Raw genomic sequence first — 22,851 nt, 5'->3', positions numbered from 1 at the left:
CAGGAAAAGACCTATGGACTCCAATTTTGTTTCCTAATCTGCATGTCTGCATGAATTGGACTATTTACTATGACTTTCGTTTCCTACTTCTACAGGTGTTGTATGTCAACAGAGAATAACATTTTGTTAAACAGAGAGAACTTCTTTTAGAATCCAAAATTGTTGGAAGCATATCACAATTGCAGGAAACACAATTTTCTTTTTATGATTTTTATCTTATTCTCTACAAGTGTGTATAATTTCCTTGGCATATTATATATATATGTAAAATTTTTGGTCTTAAAAATGGCCAGTTACCATTTTTGTATTGGGCCTTGAATGACAGTGAACTAGGGAGCACAACCATTTAAATTATATTCTCTGTTGCTCAAACAATTATTATTGGCAATAGGTAAACATGCAGTGTTGTTTTAAAAATACTTCTATTTTTCAAAAGGTTGTCTTTGACAGGAAATCATTAGAAAAAAACTCAAATCCTTTTCCTTCCCATGTATAGTTGAAAACATACATACTCCATGCTACACAGGAATTTTTGTCTCATAAACTCATTTATGTTTGCCTTGTAAAAAAATTACCTTTAAAAACTTTTTAAAAATATTGAGCTTTTTATACATTTTAAATTTCTAATTTGGGGCAGGGAGGGAAGGATGGTGAAAGTTAAAATTAGATAAATAAATAAATATCTAATTTTATAGTATATGCATTAATTCTACATTGTATGTATATTAGTTTCAAGGCATAAAATCTGCCAAATTCTGGGATCAGAAGTCATGTGATGATTTTTTTCCATGTCTAAGCTTTAAAAAAATTGGTGGTAAAGTGCCATGATAGGTTTTTGATGCTACTTAATAAGAAACTCTCCCTCTGTCTTGCCCTCTCTCTTTCTCACATGCACACACCACACCCCAAAACAAATTTATCTTCACACACAGAACAGAAACCAAACCAATCAAATCATACAGAAAGCTGATTGGAAAACAAAGGAAACAGAGACTAGCCACAAAGAGCTTTCTCTTCTTACCTTCATTCCTCTCATCTGGGTTAGTGTAGATGGAAGCCAGAGTAAATAAAGAAAAGATAACAAAAGCCAATAAAATGAATGCTATTTCCAGGCTGGTGAACGGAAGCTCCATGAGCCACCACAAACTTCTTCACCTGCAATGGAAACCAAACATTGGTTTAGCACACTCTAACCCGGAGACAGCTTGTTCGACAATTATTTATTTTAGAATCAAACACTTGTGAGATTTACTGAAACTTGTTAAAATACTTTTGTGCACCTGGAACACTACATTCAGCACTGGCAAAAAATACAGTGTGTTCTCATTTTTTGAAATTTAGCATTACTATTGATGTAACTGAATTTACGCCTTTACCATACAGATTGGAAGAGAACGTGCATGAAGGCTGGGGCCAGGTTTTGTGTATGTACATTTGTGAGTTTTTGGATACCACTCTGGGAGTAAAACTGGGGTGTATTTCATTTCATGAAAAAAATAAGTAGTAATGTTGGTATCTATCCGACATGACTATACCCAGCTTCGCTTTTTTTTTTTTAAGATTTTATTTATTTGACAGAAGGAGAGAGCAAGCAAGCACAGGCAGGGAGAGTGGCAGACGGAGAGGGAGAAGCAGACTCTCTGCTTAGGGAGCCCAATGTGGAGCTTGACCCCAGGACCCCAGGATCATGACCTGAGCTGAAGGTAGACACTTAACTGACTGAGCCACCCAGGTGCCCCAACTATACCCAGCTTCAGAGTAAAATCTCTTTGGTTTGTGTGCCTGAAATCACCTGACATCCACTAGCCAGGTGATAAATATACAATTGAAGCAATTTTTAGTGAAAAAAGCCATAGACCTCAGAGTAGCTGGATTATACCTAACCTAACTAAAGACAAAATATAATAATGCAACCATGGAGCTTCCAATTTCCGACTCAAACAAGAAGAGCTCATTTATTTAGAAAGGAAATAATAGTTCCATTGGGGGGAAATTATAGCATTATCTAGTTGGAAGTAACCTCCCTCTTTTTGTCTTTCTTTCAATGTTTAGTGCACAAATGGCAAATATTTAAATGACTCCAGATATATGTGGGAATGTTATAATTTTAAGAACATGCAGAGAATGAGATTTCACATCCTTCCACTGTAACTCATCCCCAATTCTTCATTTACTGTCTCTTTTGTGGAAGCGATTTACTGAGGTCTTTCACCTAAGAGTTCAGTTTCCTTTGCCTGTTATTTTTAAAATGACCTCATCAGACCCTTTCTTGAGAGACAACATTTGTGGCCAAAGTTAGGTTTGCCCTCTGCAGAACAGAGGTGGGTGAGGGAATCACAGATTTCTTTTTTTTTTAAGGACATATTTATTATATTTGACAATAGTTTGGGAATGACTGGTCAGAAGTCTATAGCTTTTTGTGTTTTGTAGGACAGAATTTCTGTGTCCTAGGTACGCATGTTTTTTTGTTTGTTTTCACTTTTTTGTTTGTTTGTTTAGAGAGAGAGGCAGAGAGTGTGGGAACTCCCGCAGAGGTTTGGGAGGGGCAGGAGAGAGAGAAAATCTTGAGCAGGCTCCACGCCCAGCACAGAGCCCAACATGGGGCTTGATCTCACAACCCTGAGATCATGGCCTGACCTGAAAACAAGAGTCAGACGCTTAACCAACTCAGCCACCCATGTGCCCCGAGTCCGGGGCATGTTTCAAAATATAAAATTTAAAGGATATTTCCAACAGAGGTTAAAATGCATCTAAAAAACTTTTAATACCATTGCATGTTGATCTAGTTTATTCTCGTTAATGGGACCCCAGCTTTCTAGAGTATACCTCTACTATCATGTGTTTACCTATTCTTGAATTGGGCTCTAATTTTTTAGCATTACCAACAATGCAGTAGAAAAGATTTTTTTTTGTAAATATCATTTTGCAGACAGGTTTAGATTTCTCTAGGAAAGATTTATAGAAGTAGAATTGCTGAAACTATACAACTTTCAAATATTATTCTTCATAAATTTCCCTGGAATTTGCAACCGAGACTATATGTAAAGGACTGTTTCATCAATCCTTCCCCACCTCTCTCTCTCTTTAGTTTTTTTCCCTCCAGTTTGAAGTTGAAAATACTATCTTTGTTTAAATTGGCTTTTTCCTGATTTTTAGTGAGGGTAAATATTTTTTCATATGTTGATTATTTACATAGTTTTCTCTGTGAAAGCTTTTTTCATATCTTTTGTCCAGTTTTAAGCTGGGCATTTGTAATTTTCACACTGATTGTAGACACTCATTATATATTTTGGGTCTATATATTCTCTAATCTTCAATCTATCTTTTGTCTTTGTTTATGGAATCTTTGATTAATCAGATATTTTTTTAAAACATTATTTTTTATGAAGTTAAATCCACCTTGACTGAAAAGCACTTGTCCATCTCTGGTCTCATTCCTAGTTCTCTCCAGGGTCTTGCCATCTCTGGGGTAGGAATTTGAAGTTAATTCTTACTTGTGACCACCTTTGCATTGATAAAGAATTGGCGGTGCCATCCATACTGCCTCACCATTGTTTCTTGTCTTCGCTGCCACACAAGAACCCGGGCTCACAGCTCCATTCTCAGGTTGAGGAGCTGTCCAACACTGTGTTTAAGAAAACAAGTGGGTGTTCTGGATGGTTTGGGGAAGTCAGAATGTAAGGAAAAGTGAATATGTTATTTTGTGGTTTGTTTAGTACCTATAACCGTGGATGAATTCTGTTCATTTCTCTAAGAATGTATTGGGTTTTTGTTGTTTTGTTGTTTTTTGGCCACTGTGTGTTTCCAAAACCCAAGGTGTGTGTCTATGAGTACAGACAGACTCTGCTAAGTCATGTTGACATTAACAGTCTGGGCCATGTTATAGCAATGGGCTGATATAAGCACCTTGGCATATATAAGCAGAATATAATGATTTATTCAAAGGCAATATGATTCTTTGTAATAAGTAAAGGAATGTATGATTTTTGTAATAAGTGAACATGTTAGTAGCTGCTTCCAAAGTCACATATGCTTTTTTCTCTCTACATAATTTTAATTTCTTAAAATAAAAATATCCTTGGTTTTGTTTATGACAATTTTAGAGATACAGAAATATTGAGCAGATAGTACAGAGAATTCCATATATTGTCTCTCCCTGCCTTCCGTTTCTCCTGTTATTAACATCTTGCATTAGCATGGTTCAGTTGTTACAATCAATGTACCAGTATTGATGTTATTATTAACTGAAATTCATGATTTACACTAAGGTTCACTCTTCGTGTTGTACAATTCTGTCGACTTTGGCAAACTCATGTCAACCTCATTACAGTATCACACAGAATAGTTTCTCTTCCGCTTCCCTGTCATCTCTCTTTCCCACCCCCAGGCAAGCACTAAGCTCCTTACTATCTCTAGTTTTATTTCTAATTGTCATATAATTGGAATCATATGGTATGTAGCTTTTTCAGATTTTTCGTGTGGGTATGAGTTTTCAATCTATAAAGGAGCATTTTTGATGGATCATGTGGTAAGCCTATCTTTGGAGGAAACTCCCAACTAACCTTCAGAAGTGGCTGTACTATTTTGCATTTCCATTAGCAATGAATGAGCATTCCTGTTACTCTGCATCTTTGTGTTGATTTGGTATTTCATCTTTTGGGGAGATTTTAGTCATTCTAATGGTAGTATGTCATTGTTTTCATTTGCAGTTCCTTAATGGTATACAATGTTGAACATCTTTTCATGCACTTATTTGACATCTGTGTATCTTCTTTGTTCAAGTCTTTTGTCTTCTGAAGAGCAGATTTTAATTATAATAAAGCCCAGCTTATTAAATCTTTTCTTTTGTGGGCCATGCTTTTGGTGTCGTATCCAAAAACTCATTGCCAAACCCAAGGTCATGTAGATCTTCTGTTCTAGAAGTTTTATAGTTTTGCATTTTATATTTAGGTCTAAAGGTTCATTTTGAGTCACTTTTTGTAAAGAACCTATGTCTGGGTTCTTCTTCCACCACCTCCTCCTCCTTCTGCTTCTTTTAAACAGATGGATATACAATTATTCAAGTACCATTTGTTGGACAGACTATCCTTTATTGGATTATCTTTGCTTCCTTATTGAAAATTAGTTCACTATTTGTGTGTGTCTATTTCTGGACTCTTGATTCTGTTCTCTATTTTTCTTCCTCTCTCATATATATATATATGAACCATATATATATATATATGAACCATAAACTTTTGTTTTGTGAAAGCCAGAATTTCCCAAATGTCCTTGGCAAATCATTTTTCTGGAGAGATCAGATTTCTAGAGAGAGTAGCATTAATTGTATGTGAAAATTAGGTCTGACTTTTGTTTTAAAAAATGAGATCTATTTTCCTTATATATTAATCTAGAGTCTTTTTAGGTTGTAATTCTAGAAAAGAAATGTCTGTGAGCAGTTTTCTGTAGTTTCAGAAGCAATTCAACTTTCAGCAGCAACTTTATCTCTTGCCACTAGAGGGAGGTCTGTGGTTGCTCTCCTGAAAATGTCTTAGCTGCTTTTAATTTCAGAGGTTGAAATCAACCTTATTTCAAAATTCCTTTTGTGATATTAAATAGTTTCATTTATTAGTGGAAGGTAAGTTAATTGAGCTTGTTTAATAAAGCAAATCTTATTCTTTTCTGTAATCTTCAATTTTTAATAAATGTGAGTTAGCTCTTAAGTGAAAAAAATATATAGTGTGTCTGTGTATATATATATGTATATATATGTATATATATATAGCAGTTATCTATCTATCTATCTATCTATCTATCTATCTATCTATCTATTTATTTATTTATTTGGGGGGGTACCAAATTACTTTATTTGAAGAAAAGATACAAATGAAAGAAGTAGATGTTTTGGTACAACTTCTAGAAAAGGTAAAGGTAACCCCAACATGCATGCACTGCCTCGGTGACCAGGGAAGTCACCCTGTGGCTATGGGAAGACAGCCTAAGGCTTAGCTCTCACTATCACTGTTTCCCTGGGTGTGCTTGTCAAAGATACTCTGCCATGCCAGATTCGGGAGCCCCCATCTTGCGCAGGTTGGTTACATGGTCGCCTAATTCTTTGATGGATTTCCCCTGCTCGTTCAGGTAATGAGTCTCAATGAAGTCACACAAATGGGCACTTGCAGACTGGTTGGACAGTGTGATTTCATAACGTAAAAAAGAAAAATGGGAAAAATGCCCGAAGCAGATTTTGGTTGCCTTGTCAAGTCAGGGTGGGCCCAGGGCTGTCCTTCCAGAACAGCTGGTTCTGAGCATGCTCCAAGCCCCTGTGTCCCACCACATTTGCCGCAGTGAAGGCCTGCCTCTACATTCCACAACATCCAAAACTATATATTTAAGAGACTCGTGGCATTTGTTCTCTGGCTTAGTGATCTGCTAGATTGCTTGAGGGCAGTCTCCTTCTTTGCGGTGTTGACAGCTGAGCGGTGCCGCTGCTAGAATAGAAACAAGCAACAAGGCATGCATTTGGCCCAAATAAACCAATGCTGGTCTATGGAAAAAAAAATAAAAAGATAACTGATATATATATATATATATATATATATATATATATACACATATATGTATATGTATATATCTTATATATATACAGATAGACACTTTTTTTTTTCCATGGAAATTTATTTTGTGGAGACTCTTTCATGACTCGTTAAGCACTGTTCTTATTGTCCTGAAAGCCACTTTTGCACTAATTATTTTAAGATATGAGGTGTGAAGTCTGAAGAAACCAAGCCCAACTCCTGTGCTATCAGTTCTTTTCCTGGAGAGCCGCTGTGCATGTGCTGTCACGATGTGTAAAAGCAGCCCCAAAATTCAATACTAAACAAAACTTGCTCTTTGAATTGGGCAGCAGGTATAAAAATAATTCTGTAACACCTTACCAAGACCCTTCTATTCTGATTCTATTTATCCTTCACCTCCCAACTGGAGCTGCACCTCCTCTTCCACATCTTTTCTGACTACTCTTAACATAAGGGTTCTCATTCTTACATGGATTTCCTTAGCACCTGATTTCTACTTTCTATCTTTATTTTTCACAGGTAACAGGTTAATAAATATTAACTGCACCATCTCTTTTGTCTTATTTTTCTCTGAGTGAGTAAAATTCTTGCAGGTAAATGCTCTTACTTCTTTTGTCCTCTCCATGGCATTCACTATGATTTCTGTCCTCAGAAAGTTAAAATCTAGAGTCAGAAAGATACAATTAAAAGGTTGATGAGGGACATCTGGGTGGCTCAGCAGTTGAGCATCTGCTCTTGGCTCAGTGTATGATCCCTGGGTCCTGGGATCAAGTCCCACATCGGGTTCCCAGCGAGGAGCCTACTTCTCTCTACTTGTGTCTCTGCCTCTCTCTGTGTGTCTTTTATGAATAAATGAAAATCATTTTTTTAAAAAAAAGTTGATAGAAAGCATACATTAAAAAAACACAAACTTGTATGCATGAGACATAGTACAGTGCTAGTAGCATAGAGAGAAAAGAAGGAAAAAAAGAAAAGAAAAGAAAAGAAAAGAAAAAAGAAAAGAAAAGAAAAGAAAAGAAGGCTTGGTGGGGGGTACATTTGGACCTTAAGCTTTGCGCTAAAGAAATCCCAGCTTTCAGTAGAGAGGAGTGGCAAAATCAATTCAAATGAAGGGGGTTCATTCATTCCACACATGTTTTTTGAGCCTTGCATGCTGCCAAATTGTCTGTGTGGTGGAGTGAGATGATAGGAAGAGAGAGAAGCAGGAGACATAGGAGACATAATGAGCACTTGGAAGGTGTCAGGTGCTGTTTCAAGAGCTTCACTATCTTTAACCCCTTTAATCTTCATAGTAATGCTGTAAAATAAATACTATTTGTTTTGTTTTGTTTTGTTTTGTTTTGAGAGAGAGAGAAAAAGAGAGTACACACGAGCGTGGGTGGGAGGGGATGGAGAGGCAGAGGGACAGAGGGCTAGGGAGAGAAAGAATCTTAAGCAGGCTCCACACCCAGTGTGGAGCCCTACACGGGTCTTAGTCTCACAACCCTGATATCATGACTTGAGCCAAAATCGAGTCAGATGCTTCGCTAACTGAGCTACCCAGGTGCCCCAAGAGCAGTTATTGTTTTTAATCTCCACTTCATAAATGAGGGCACTGAAGCACTGATACATGAATTAACTTAACTTAAATTGTAAAACTTCTGTGTGTGGGTCACATGGGTGGCTCAGGGGTTGAATACCTGCCTTTACTTCAGGGTCCAGGGATCAAGTCCTGCCTCAAACTCTCTGCGAGGAGCCTGTTCTCCTCTGCCTGTGTCTCTGCCTCTCTCTCTCTCTCTGTCTCTCATGAATAAATAAATAAAATCCTAAAAAAAAATTAGTTTGTAGTGGCACCTGGCTGGCTCAGTTGGTAGAGCATGCGACTTGATCTTAGGGCCATGAGTTTGAACCCCATGTTGGCAGTAGAGATCACTTAAAAAAATTACAACCCCCCCCCCCCCAAAACAAAAACAAAAACAAAAACCTAGTATAGGGTAGAGCTAGAATATCAACTCCGGCAACCTGGTTCCAGAAATCCTCACTCTTAATCAATGTACTATACTGGCCATGAGCCAACCAACTAAGCAACCAGGGAAACAAACACATCAAAACCTATCCTCATAGTTAGAATCCTGTTTTGCTAAGCATTAGGTGCATTAATTGAAAAGGAATTTTTATGTTAGGTAATGGAAGAAGATAATATTGGTCAGGCAAAGGACAACTGAAAGAATTTAATGTCAAGGTAAGAGCTTAGACTTAAATGATGTTGGAAGGTAAAGAGAATGTCATTAATATTACAAGGTCATGGGGTGCCTGGCTGACTCAAGTCCATACATCACGTGACTCTTGATCCTGGGGTCATGAGTTTGAGCCTCATGTTGGGTGTAAGGGGTTACTTAAAAAAAACAATACAACGTCATAATGAAGTAGTGTTTTGGGAATATTAATTGCATCTCCAAGGGAAGAATAGATTGAAGGAAAAGAATTCTAACTGGAAAAAATTCAGAATGAGATTTTTAGCTTTGTATTAGGTGCCAGCAATAGGAATGGAGAGGAAGAGATGAAGCCAAGAACCACTGTAAAGCAAGTTTGCTGGCTATATGGGGTGCAGAGGATCCCCCAACACTAGTTACAATGCAGTACAAAGAGGAAGAGGGGAGATGAAGATCACGGGGAAATAAAAGATCCATGGAATGATGTGTGAATTCAGCAGTATAGAGAATATTAATTCTTCAAACTTCCTCATGGTCAGTAGACATGTAGCATATGCTGTTGTACATTTTGCAGTCTTTCGAGTATTTGAAAATCAGATTGATCATGCTGTGCCTCATCAAAGAATATGAAGACTGTTAAGTTTGTTAAAGCAGCTCAGAGAACAAAAAAATCATGTTTATTGCTAGAGTCCTATGAGAACTTTGTTTCTTCATGGAAAAAAAAAAGGCAAAGCAAAATAAAAACAGAAAAGAAAAAGAAATGGTGTCATCTAGTGGTGACTAAATGCTATAGGTTGGAAGCAAATGAGGACGAATCGCCCAAGCTCTCTGATATTTCACATTGCATATACGGTATCACACACCTACGCAACACCGTTTCCCATATTCTTTGGTTTTGTCCCATGCTCAGAACATTCACTGCTTTTCAGGTAGCTGTTTCCAGAAGGAAGAGTCCGTTAATGTTTCCTATACACATGGATCAGAGGCAACGAGTTATTTCTAGCTCATCATACTGGCTGCTGGGCATAAAAACCACAAAGTAATGACCTTTGGATTGTCAGGAATGAATAGTTGGGTGATTTATTGCCTGCTGATGTGCTGGGATAACACTGTCAAATGATGTCATGGGATAATGAATATTGTCACATATATGGCTATTGAAAATGGAACCTGGGGCTCCTGGGTGGCTCAGCTGGCTCAGTGTCCAGCTCTTGATTTCGGCTCAGGTCATGGTCTCAGGGTCTTGAGACAGGCCCTGTGTGGGGCTCCATGCTGGATGTGGAGGCTGCTTAAGATTCTAAGATTCTCTTGCTCCCTCTGCCTCTGCCCCTCCCACTGCTTGCCCCCTCTCCTTCTCTCTGTCTCTCAAAATAAATAAAATCTTAAAAAAAAAAAAGAAAAGAAAAAGAAAATGGAACCTGATTATGTCCTTGTTGAATGCTCAGACCAGAGAGCCCTTAACCAGAAACTCTCTACCATCGTGCCCTTAATTCCAGAAAAAGGTGGTTTCACAGCTGTCTTTTGGGCCTCAAAACCAGCCAAAAGTTTGTTGTCTGAAGGCAAAAATGATGCCTTTAGGGCAGCCCGGGTGGCTCGGTGGGTTTAGCACCGCCTTTAGCCCAGGGCCTGATCTTGGAGACCCGGGATCGAGTCCCACGTTGGGCTCCCTGCATGGGGCGTGCTTCTCCCTCTGCCTGTGTCTCTGACTCTCTCTGTGTGTCTCTCATGAATAAGTAAATAAAATCTTACCAAAAAATGATGTTTTTAGAGGATGATGTTATCTGCATTCTCCCCACTCTGGAGTTTTTTTTTTTTTTTTTTTAAGATTTTATTTATTTATTTGAGAGAGACAGAGAGAAAGAGAGAGAGCACACAAGCAGAGGGAGGGGCAGAGGGAGAAACAGGCTCCCTGCGGAAACACAGGGCTTGATGCCAGGACCCCAGGATCATGACCTGAGTCAAAGGCAGATGCTTAACTGACTGAGCCACCCAGGCCCCCCCCCCCCCCAGAGGATTATTCTGGGAGCATCTAAAAGCCAATTGGTTGTACAGCCTGCATTTCTTGCTGGGTTGTGTGTCTGGACACTTTGGTCCATCCCAGGTCGCCTAATGTATAAACAAATCACTTTGCTCTGTAGCTTCTCACAGAGTAGGACTAACTGCACTTACTATTTAGTAGGAGACTGTAGATAAACCCTATTCATTTTTAAATAAGAGAAAATAAATCTCGCTCCTTTTATCATACCGAATATCATATCACATCTAAGCTTATGGAAGCTTACTTGAGTTCCTTTCATTTACTATTGACTAAAGCATGGCCACCTTGATCTGTCATTATTATTTAGGGAATTCCCCAGAAACCAATTAAATTCAGACATTATCTTCTCTATATGGGGAGGGAATTGGGTCATTAGACTTATCTTACCCCTCCATCCTACACCCCTGCTGTCCTTCTGGCGACTAGAATGATCTTTATTAATGTAAGTCCGACCATGTTGCTTTTCTGTTTAACTTGCAAATGGCTCTCCTGGGGATAGAATCTTAATTCCCAGGCCTTCCCTACGAGGCCCTGGGTCACCTGCCCTCGTCTGTGATGGTGGTGCCTGTGATACTTACCATGCTCCAGCCCGCTGACCTTGTTTGTGCTCCTGGTCATACTTGGCGCACCCTGCTGAGCTCACACAGCTCTTCCCCTGCCCAGGCCTAGAACGTTCCTCTTCATTTCCCTGGACCTGGTTTCTGCAGGGAAATGAGGGTATCATTCCCTCTTCTGTTCAAGTACTGCTTCCCCTGCTTCCCCTCAGAGGCCTTTCTTGCCTCCCATTTAAAGGGGGCTCTAAGCACTCTTCATCATCCTGTTTTATTTTCATTGTAGTTCTTACCCATTGCATTTTTTTTCTTGGTTTATTTGTCTGTCTCCACGAAATAAAGCCCTATGAAAGCAGGGCCCTCGAATTGTTTACCTCTGAATCTGCAGAGTTCCAGAAAGTGACTGGTATGCCATAAATGTGTCTATAAATATTCATGGAATGAATGTAAGTGAATAAACTAATGGACCAAAAAAAAAAAAAAAAAAAAAAAGCACATAAACAAGCAAGTTGAAGCAGAGATCCTGGGGGAAAATCTGGGTTATAGGTATATTTAGAAATCTTGGTGATTGCTTGGTGAAGTGCTCTATTACTTGAGCAAATCCCACCCAGAGGACAAGAAGTCTGCTTTGAAAACAGCTTTAAGACTTCAAGAAAATGGGCAGCCTTGTTGGGAGGGATGGTTTTTCTTGCTGCCGTCATTGCTGGCAAGGCGGGGATGTGTTTCTGGTGCTTTGTTGTTTCATTTTCTCTCTGGCGGTGGCTTGCGGTGCACACTGCTCTTTCTGTGCCCCATCCATTTGTTCCATGGATATTGGAACAAACCCTGGGGGGCTGTTAGGATTGCTTGGGGACTGTGTGGGATGTGCTCTTTTTGTTCAATAACCTTCTTCATGTGAACGCCCCGTGTTTGCACTGAGAGCCGAAGGGAATGGGGAAAATGATTGCCTCAATCTGAAGGAAAGTTGGCCGAAGTCAACACAAAGGGCTCATTCACAGTAAGTAAATAAACTTGCCTGGGTACAAGGGACTTTTTTTTTAGTGTATATATATATATATATATTTTAAGACTTATTTATTTGAGAGCGAGAGAGAGAGTGCACTCAAGTTGGGGAAGAAGCAGAGGGAGAGGGAGAGAGAGAATCTCAAGCAGATTCCTTGCTGAGTGTGGAGCCAGACACTGGGCTCCCTCCCAGGTCCCAAGAGATCATGACCTGAGCAGAAACCAAGAGTTGGCCCCTTAACAAAATGAGACACCCAGGTGCCCCTAGAATTTTGATTTCTTCTTCCTTTTAAAAATATTTAATTTATTTATTTGAGATAAATAGATAATGATAGATAGATAGATAGATAGATAGATAGATAGATAGATAGATAGATAGAATGCAAGAGGGGGAGGATCAGAAGGAGAAGCAGACTCCCTGCTGAGCCGGGAGTGCAGGACCATGACCTGAGTCAGAGGCAGACCCTTCATCAACCAAGCCACGCAGGCGCCCCAGTATTTTGAATTCTTAAAGCCAACTCTATCAGAAAACTACAGGCTGAAAAAAAATTCCATGATGTTCTGCAGCTCCTCCACCTGTTTTCAGAGGCCTAAGGGGCAAAATCTGAAAAGCTGCACTAGTCACAGATATTCACACAGTCTCACTGTCAAGCGCAGGCCCTGGCCACTAACCCGACACCCACGCCATTCCCTGAGCCTGATGGAATTGTCGGCCCTTTTTGTTTCTGAGATGGAGCATCTCAGTCCCTTTTTAAAAAGTCTGAACACAACATGCAGCCCCTGCACGGAGCGATGGCCTTATGGACATGGTCTGAAACTACTTGCACATCTTTCTGTTGTGATTGTAGGAGTGAAGATGGTTGTAGATGGAAGTTTCTGTCATGGTGTAAACGCCACCTACAAAACAAGGCCTTGAGCAGGAATCCTTCCAGCTTGGAAGGATTGGGAGGCACCACCACCACATTCGTCTCTGTAGGCCGTGCTGCTGAATTATTTCCTCACTTTGTGGGCTCATTGTTATGGGCTAAATGTCTGGGTCCCCCCAGAATCCGTGTGTGGAAATCCTAATCCCCAATGTGACTTTATGTGGAGGTGGAGCCTTGGGAGGTGATTGGGTCATGAGGCTGGAGCCCTCGTGAATGGGATTAGTGCCCTCATGGAAGATACGCCAGCGTGCTCTCTCACCCCCTCTGCCACGTGAGGGCACAGGGAGGACACAGCTGCCTATGAACCAGGAAGCAGGACCTCGCTGGACATGGGACCCGCCAGTATCTTGATCCTGGGACTTCCCAGCCTGTGGAACTATCGGCCTCGTCCCAGCCTCCTCATATAAGTGATAAATGTTTGTTAGGTAAGCCACCAGCCCGTGGTAGTTTTGTTATAGCGGTACAAACGGACTGAGATACTCCTCCAAGTGGTTGCACTTGCCGATGGCAAATGTGTTCCCAGCTCCCGTACTGTTGTCTCCGCTTCATGTGTCAACCTGCTAAATGTCTCCTTGATTGATTTTCTCAGTCTTTATTTTGGATTCCCCGCCATATCGACCTCTCCTGTCTTGGACTCCATACTTCAAGCCATCCTCTCTTTAAATTTTGACTAAAAAGCCGTCTTCTTCCCAAGAACTTTCCCTTAAATGAAATTTCAGGTCTGGAAAGAAAATTAAATATCACTCTGCTATACACCACACAACGATTGGATTCTCCCTAAACTGTTTTGTCAGAATAGATCCCAGCCTAAGCTTGAATTCCTCTAGTGACAGGGCACTCACTACCTTTGGAAGCTATCCATTTAACCTCTGGCTAGCTCTTGGCTCATTAGAAAACTCTTTCTTTAGATGAGCTGACTTCTCCTCATAGCCATTACAATTCCGTTCTTAAATGCAGAACTAGTAGGTTCCCCTTCTATGTGAGGGCTATTCAAATATTTGAAGACAATGAATGTGTAACATGTCACTTGCATGTCCTTTCTTTGCTAAACAAACACTCCTCATGCGACATAGTTCTGCATCTCTTTTCCCTTGTGATTTCTCTCCCTGATTTCCAAATCTTTTAAAGTGAAATACCCAAGCTAAAGACAATATTTTCTATTAGATTGCCTAGGGTCCCATAGGACAGTAGCAGAATCCATTGCCTTCTACTTGTTCTCTTTCATCAATGATCTGGTGCAAATCAATCCTACTTTTAAAAAATATTATACTTACTGACAGACTAAACCCCCATGTCATTTTTAAAATCTATATTATTGCCAAATTGTCAAATCATAGTTCTTATATTGAATTCTATTATAGTTGGTTGTTTGGTCCTTGATAGTTTTACTTACTAAATTTCGTATTGTAAGATTTAGCCCATCTAGCCCACCTAAGACCTTTTCTGGATCCTTTTCTTATCATTCCATGCCTTTGCAAATTCTTTCAGCTTTATGTCACCCATTCCAGTGAGTTTTCTATGCCAGCATTTAAATCTTTGGTGAAAACACTGCTTAGAACAAGGTTATCTGTTCAATGAGAGCAAGACAAATATGCTGTGGTTATTGGATTTGCTTAATCCTATATATTTAGGGAGGCCACTTTTCAGAGTTTTAGGGGGAATCATATGAGATAAAGTGCCTTGAATAGTGCTTTGTGTTTGGTGGGTGCTCAGTAAATTAGTCATTGAGATTTATACCCCTTCCTGAAAATTTCTTTTGAAGAGTTATTTATTTGAGAGAGAGAGACAGAGAGAGAGAGAAAGAAAAAGAGAGAGAGAGAGAGAAAGAGCTGTACATGCACGTGCATGTGCGAGTGGGGGGATGCGGTGAGGGACAGAGGGTGAGAAGGAATCTTCAAGCAGACACCACACTGAACAGGGAGCCCCACATAGGGCTCGATCCCATGACCTTGAGATCATGACCTGAGCCAGAATCAAGAGTAGAGCACTTAACTGACTGAGCCACCCAGACACTCCAGCCCCCTTCCTGAAATTCTTAAATTTAATTTGCCTCTACAGATCTGTTCTTTGTAAAAACTAAATCCCTTAATTTTAATCTGTGTCTTTATTTGTTCCATCTTCAAAAATTCTCAGGTTTTGGTTACAGACTTACTTTAAAGAGACTATCCTCATCCTTCTTGATATATTTATTCGTTTTTTAGTTTAGTTAACAACATTTTCTGGGTTTCTAACAGGTGATTTAAAAATAACATTGATCTTTTAGTGATTGTGAATGTAATAGTTGGGGAATTTTGGAAAATAAAGCAAAATAGGAAAAAAAAATCATGAAAGTGTTTGTGTTTTCATTTTAGGCAGTGGCTTTATATTGCTGAAAGAAGCATTACCAAACTTGCAATTCTCTAAGGTGTAGATTTCCTAAGGGTTTTTGTTTTTCTCCTTCTGCCTTCTAAGGATATATATGCTGTATTTAACTCAAGTTCATGCTAAGAATATTAACTTTCCTTTTTTCTTTATTCTTTCGTCTCTAGTTAGATATTCATCCTCTAATCAAAAACAGTCAGAATCCCTTTGTGATTGAAAAGTAATAGATCTCCAAAGTCTTTTTAATTCAGGGCCATTTGAGGTCTATTTTTGCCCAGGAGAGCATGAATGCAGGTATCTTTAGATTTTCCTCTTTGCTTGCTCTTCAAAGTGTTTCATTCTTCTAGGCAGTGTGGAATCACATAATTCCACCCACAACCAAGTAATTCCAATGCTTTTCAACCTGAGAGAGTTAAGATGAATTTTGTGTAACATATAAGCAAATGTTTTGCATTTTATTTTATGGCAGCATTTTGGCTCCATTTGGAGGCTGCTGAGTATGTTCAATCATTTTGGTTGAATTAGACATTTTATCATTTTGGTTACAGTAGATATTTGTTAAAATAGAAGAAAGACATTTAGGATGTTATAACTGTAATTCCAATGCCTTGAATTCCAGGTGATGTCTGGTATATCTTCAGTCTTTGAGCTTCCTAAACCTGGCAGGAGCTATCATATTCAAATATATTCAAATATTATATATAATATATTATTATATATAATATATTCAAATATATATATATATTTCCCATACTTGAGGCCATTTTTTAAAAAGATTTTATTTATTCATGAGAGACACAGAGAGAGAGAGGCAGAGACATAGGCAGAGGGAGAAGCAGGCTTCCTCTGGGGAACCTAATGCAGGACTCGATTCCAGGACTCCGGGATCATGGCCTGAGCTGAAGGCAGATGCTCAATCACTGAGCCACCCAGGCGTCCCCTTGTTGCCACCTCTGAATCATATGCTTTATATTGCAAAGTTTCTATTTAGAGTTAAAGAGAGTTTCCTATTTTGTACTCTTGGCCTTGCTGAGTGTATGTTGTGTGATTGTTGAGGGTGGTGGAGTCTGGATGGATTGAGGTGGCTCTCTTGCATGTTCTCCTCTTTCCTGTAAACACTGGCTGTGCTGGGCAGAGCCCTGGAAGTGGGAGCCAAAACAAAGCATGAGATACCTCACTGTTCTAACTCTTTGCAACTACGTACTCTATTTCAGGAATGAGTAACTGACCATGGCTCCTTTTGCTGTGTGTCAGTGCTGTGATTTCTGGATTGCTAGATTCCAAAGGGCAGAAATCGTGTCTATTTTTATAACCACCTCTGTAAAATTACAAGATAAGTCCTGCTAAGTTTCAAGACCAGTTTATAACTATTTTTTTTGTGATAATAATGATGGTTTGACAATAAGGTAAGAGAACTGTGCAAAGCATAGAAATAAACTCAAGAAAAAAAGATTCAATTGTTTTATGAAACTGTTAACACAAAACTTTAAGTTTATATCTTTATATGAGTAATAGTCACCAGAATATTTCTCTGATAAAGTTATACTACAGCATGAAGTTCAATTACTAAATCCTTTGTGTGTGTGTGTGTGTGTGTGTGTGTGTGTGTGTGTTGTGTATGTTTTAATGAAGAGTTGGCATTCAAATACTGTCAATTAATATATGGTAAGTCTCTGGACGGGCATAAAAATAATCAAGACACTTTAATCCTTGGGCTTAGCATAGCAATAAAAATTTAGGGCTGGGCAATTGTTTTGAGAAAACAGGAAATAACAATATTTCTATGCCACGAAGAACTCAAGAGATTTCATTAGACAATGATCTCATATATCCTTGGATATTTATATACCATTTCTCAAACTTAACATGTTCCTACTTTATCTCACCCCCTAACTTTTCTATTCATACTCTTCCTTTCTCATTTGACAGCAACTCTATCATCCTTCCGGTTGCTCAGGACCCTTGAAGTCATCCTCAACTCTTCTTTTTCATACTCCGTTTGTTCTTTCATTGAGGAATCCTGTTGGCTTTACCTTCAAAATATATTCAGAATCCTACCACTTCTATTTCAACTACTCTGATTTAAGGTACTTAAAAAAATTAATTAATTAAGACTGCCCAATATGGGGCTTGAACTCATGACCCTGTGTTAAGGGTCACATGCTCTACTGACTGAGCCAATCAGGCTCCCTTAGATACACTTAGTTCTTACAGGGTTTAATGAAATACCCTCCTGATCTCTCAGTTTCCTCCCTTACTTTTCTTAAGTCTGTTCTTAAGACAGTATTTGAAAAATTTGATTAACTTACCGGCTGAAAACTCCAATACAACTCTTCCATCCACTCTGAGTAAAAGCTAACATCCTTGTAATGGCCTTAGAAGACTTTCCATGATCTGGTTGCTGTTGTGTCTCTGACTTTCTCTCTTGCTCCCACCCCCACCTCCATTCTAGATGCACTGGTCTCCTGGCTTCTGCTCCATCACTCCAGGCTTGCTTGCATCTTAAAGCATTTATCCTGGTTGTTCTCCTGGCCTGGAACGCTCTTTTCTCCAGATAGCTAAATACTTCCTTCCTTCAAGTCTTTGCTTGAAATAATCTCCTCAATGTGGTCTACTCTTATCACCCTATTTATATTTGAAACTTCCTAACCTCCTTAAACCACACTGTTTTATTTTTGCAAAACAGTTTTACCCTCTGGCTATGTACTTATTTATTATGTTTTTTATTTAGTATAATGATAGAATTTAGCATCACAAAGGCAAGGATTTTTGCTTGGTTTGTTCTTTGAACCTATAGCAGTGACTGAAGTAGTATTGGCACATGGTAGGTGCTCAATTAGTACTTATCAATATTGTTGAATGAATGAATGGAGGTCTGATGGGTTTGATATAGATTTGACTGTTGGTATGATTCCTTACCAGTGTTAATATCTTTGATTAAGTTACTATAAAAATGAATTTGATAAACAGTATACTAGAATGAAAGAAGCTTAACCTTTAGAGTCTTACATTACTCTAGCCTCTGCCACTTACTAATACAGTTTCTGCATTTTTAACATAGGGATAATAGTATCTGGGGTGCCCGGGTGGTTCAGTTGGTTAAACTTCAGACTTTTAATTTTGACTCGGGTCATGATCTTAGGGTCCTGGGATGGAGCCAGACATCAGGCTCCTTGCTCAGTGGAGAGTCTGCTTATCTCCCTCTCCTTCTGCCCCTCCCTCCCACTCATGCTTTTTCTCTCTTTCTAAACTAAATAAATCTTTTAAAAAAGAATAATAATATCTACCTCACAAGGTTGTTGTGGTGATTAAATGAATTAACATATATAATACTCCTGATATAGTAACTGACCCATTGTCGGATCTTATAAAGATGATAGCTATTATTACTGACCTTCTTATTCACAGGAAGATTATGATAGGCTTTCATAAGATGAGTGCATTCTATCAAACACTTAAGGAAAAAAAACCCACCAATCTTACATAAAACCTTTCAGAAAATAAAAGCAGAGAAAAACAATTCCCAATCATTTTATGAGGCTTGCATTAATTGTGATAAACAAACCTGACAGATACTAAAAAAACAACAAAAGAAAACTACAGATCAATATTCCTAATGAATATAAACTGAAAAATTCTAACAAAATAAGAACAAAATAAAATCCAGTGATGTACATAAAAGGATAACAGAATGATCAAGTTTATCTCAGGTTATCCTAAGGCTGATTTAACACTTGATATTCAATCAATGTAATTTTCTCTCTTAAGAGAATAAAGAAAAAAGACCCCATATAATCATTTAAATCAATGCAGAAAACTCATTTGACAAAATTGAACTCCATTCAGAATAAAAAAATTCCCAGCAAATTGGAATAGATGGGCTCTTCCTCAAACAGATAAAGTGAATATCTAAAAAAACTATGGCTACCATCATACTTAAAGGTGAAATATTGAATGCTTTGCCCCTAAGCAGTAGTATCCACTTCAATCACTTCTATTCGATGCTATGCTGGTGTAGCTCTAGCCATTGCAGTAAGGTGAAAAATAAAAATAAAAAAGCGTGAAGAACGTAACAAAAATAAAACTATCTCTATTTGGAGATGACATGATGGCTTAAATAGAAAATCCTAAGGATTCTATAGGGAATTATTAGAATTTGTCAAGATCTCAGAATTCAAGGTCACTATTAAAAAATCAATTTTATTTTGATTAATTTCAAAAATTATAAAATAAAACATAAGAATTCCACTTAAAATAGAATTTAAACACTTAGGAATAGATGAACAAAATATGTACAAGACCTTTACATTTAAATACCATGTGGCTGGTACATGTAAACACTCCAATTTTTATTACCATCATAAAGTTAGTTCAAATTTGGTGTCTGTCATCTCAACTAAAGAAGTGCACTCTATTTTTTTTTCAAAGGAGTGCATTCTAATGAACATTTTTCACATATAGTAGCAAAACTTAAAATGACGCAATGAAATGGTTTATCTTTGTTGTATAGTCTTAGAACATTAGATTTAAAATATTTTTCTTTTTTTAAGTAAGCTCTATGTCCAATGTGGGGTTGAACACATAATCCTAAGATGAATAGTCATATGCTTTACCAACTGAGCCAGCCAGGTGCCCTCAAATATTATTTTAACAATGAAATTAAAAGTGAAAAATATCTATCTAGTTAATTTCACATTTAGGATTCCAATTACCTTTTCATTCAAGACTATGAATTTTGCCCACATGTTTACCTTTCCTTCCTCCCAAAGGTCATTAGCAATTCAAGAGCTATGTGGGTATTTTATTATTACAGTAAAAAATATGTGACAAAAAAATATCACCTTAGCCATTTTTAAGTGTATAATACAGTAGTATTAAAAAAAATGATGTTAAAAAAGGGAGAAGTGCCTGGCTGGTTTATTCGGCCGAACATGAGACTTTTATCTCGGGGTTTTGGGTTCAAGCCCCACATTTTTGTTTTGTTTTTTTAATTTTTTTTTTTTGGAGTTCAATTTGCCAACATATAGCATAACACCCAGTACTCATCCCACCAAGTGCCCCCCTCAGTGCCCATCACCCAGTCACCCCAACCCCCCGCCCACTTCCCCTTCCACTACCCCTTGTTCATTTCCCAGAGTTAGGTGTCTCTCTAATGTTTTGTCACCCTCACTGATATTTTCACTCATTTTCTCTCCTTTCCCTTTATTCCCTTTCACTAATTTTTATATTCCCCAAATGAATGAGACCATGTTTGTCCTCTGATTGACTTATTTCACTCAGCATAATACCCTCCAAGTCCCTCCATGTCGAAGCAAATGGTGGGTATTTGTCGTTTCTAATGGCTGAGGAATATTCCATTGTATATATAGACCACAGCTTCTTTATCCACTCATCTTTCGATGGACACCAAGGCTCCTTCCACGGTTTGGATATTGTGGACATTGCTGCTATAAACATCGAGTTGAGTTAAAAATAGATCTGCCTGGGATCCCTGGGTGGCGCAGCGGTTTGGCGCCTGCCTTTGATCCAGGGCGCGATCCTGGAGACCCGAGATCAAATCCCACGTCGGGCTCCCGGTGCATGGAGCCTGCTTCTCCCTCTGCCTGTCTCTGCCTCTCTCTCTCTCTCTCTCTCTCTCTGTGACTATCATAAATAAAAAAAAAAAAATTTTTTTTTAAAAATAGATCTGCCTTACGACCCAGCAACTGCACTGCCGGGGATTTACCCCAAAGATACAGATGCAGTAAAGCGCCGGGACACCTGCACCCCGATGTTTATACAAGCCCCACGTTAAGTGCATATTGATGTAGGAAACGAAGAAGAAAAATTATTAAATTTCCTTACTACTTACAGCTCGGTGACAAGTCCTTGAAACAGGCAGAGTGACATTCCTTTAGGGACTCAGCTGCCTCAATGTTGATACTTTCCTAAGGCAACAGGTAATCTTAGCCCAACCTCCAGGATCCTGTAAGCTACTTTAACATATAAAAATTTCTTTGGAAACTTCCTTTATCCCTACTCTCCAAGGTACACATTGGCGATCACTCTCCAAGTGTATGATCAATCAGTATACATCTGACATGACTCAGGTTTTATTAGACAGTAATGAATAACCTTTTCTCAACAATAGCCAGCCCCTTCAAGGTCCTGGAAACTTGCTTCCAAAATTCCTTAGACCCTAAGGCTATCCTAACCCTTCCCAACTTGAAAATATGTAATGGGCCACACCTCATGACCCAGTGCACCTCTTTCTGCTGGTGGGTCCTGCTCCTAAGCTTTAATGAAATCACCTTTTTGCACCAAAGATGTCTCAAGAATTATTTCTTGGCCATTGGCTTCGAACCTTAACATCTTCTATATCATGGAGATTACTTAAAAGATAAAATCTTTTTTTAAAATTAAAGATTTATTTATTTATTTGAAGGGGGGAAGAGCAGAGGGAGAGAAAGTCTCCAGCCTTCTCCACACTGAGCAAAGCCCAACGTGAGGCCTGATCTTAACGATCCTGAGATCCTGACTGAGCTAAAATCAAGAGTCTGATGCTTAACCAACTGAGCCATGCAGGCACCCTGATGTATACTTTTAAAGAATAAATCCATCACAGTAGTGGAAGACAGGCACGTGGATGGTGAATGAAATGTCAGTTTAAAGGAATCTCTGAAACCCATGTTGCAGATGGGATCAGAACATGGAAAAGCCAACAGAGGCTGAAGAGCTGGTTGCACAGTTCAAGTGACATGAAAGCTGCTGGGGAAGGGAGCTGGCTTGGCACAGCAGGAGCTCGCTGGAGTGGGGTAGGATCAGTTGACTACCACTGCAGGATGCATAACTGGTCCCTAAGAATAGAGGAGGGGGCTGGAGACACCCCTGGGCCAGTGGAGAAGTGGAGCTGTCACTGTAAGGAGGGCTTAGCCATTTATTTATTTATTTATGTATTTATGTATTTATTTAAAATAAAGGTTATTCTGAGCCCCTTCTTGGCTTTCTCAATGACAAAGGATCCCTGGCCTACTTTCTGCCAAAGTACCCTTCTGCCCAATCATCCTCACCCTCCATCCAGAAGGAAAAACCCCTCCTGGGGATAAATCCCACTGGATTCAGTCTTTTTGTTCTGAGTATCAGTATTCCATTTTATGAAAAATCCCACATTTTGCTTATCAATTCATCAGTCGATAGGCATATTTGGGCTGTTTCCAGTTTGGGACAATTATGAGTAAAACTTCT

General features: G+C 38.9%; 1 protein-coding gene and 1 non-coding gene across 2 annotated transcripts in view; one reads left to right on the top strand and one right to left on the bottom strand.

The window, feature by feature from the left end:
* Window positions 1-22,851, top strand: part of TRIM61 (tripartite motif containing 61) — a 211,285-nt gene that overhangs the window by 153,427 nt on the left and 35,007 nt on the right.
* LOC112654457 (uncharacterized) overlaps window positions 1-22,851 on the bottom strand; it is a 66,895-nt gene that overhangs the window by 39,974 nt on the left and 4,070 nt on the right. The window contains exon 2 of the transcript XR_007402406.1: window positions 1,022-1,155. This is a non-coding gene — a transcript (uncharacterized LOC112654457). The remainder of the gene's footprint in view (window positions 1-1,021; window positions 1,156-22,851) is intronic.

The sequence above is a fragment of the Canis lupus genome, chromosome 15 (assembly GCF_003254725.2).
Source record: "Canis lupus dingo isolate Sandy chromosome 15, ASM325472v2, whole genome shotgun sequence".
Taxonomy (NCBI): domain Eukaryota; kingdom Metazoa; phylum Chordata; class Mammalia; order Carnivora; family Canidae; genus Canis; species Canis lupus.
Note: the sequence above shows the minus strand (reverse complement) of the source record. Positions and strands in the feature narration are given on the sequence as shown.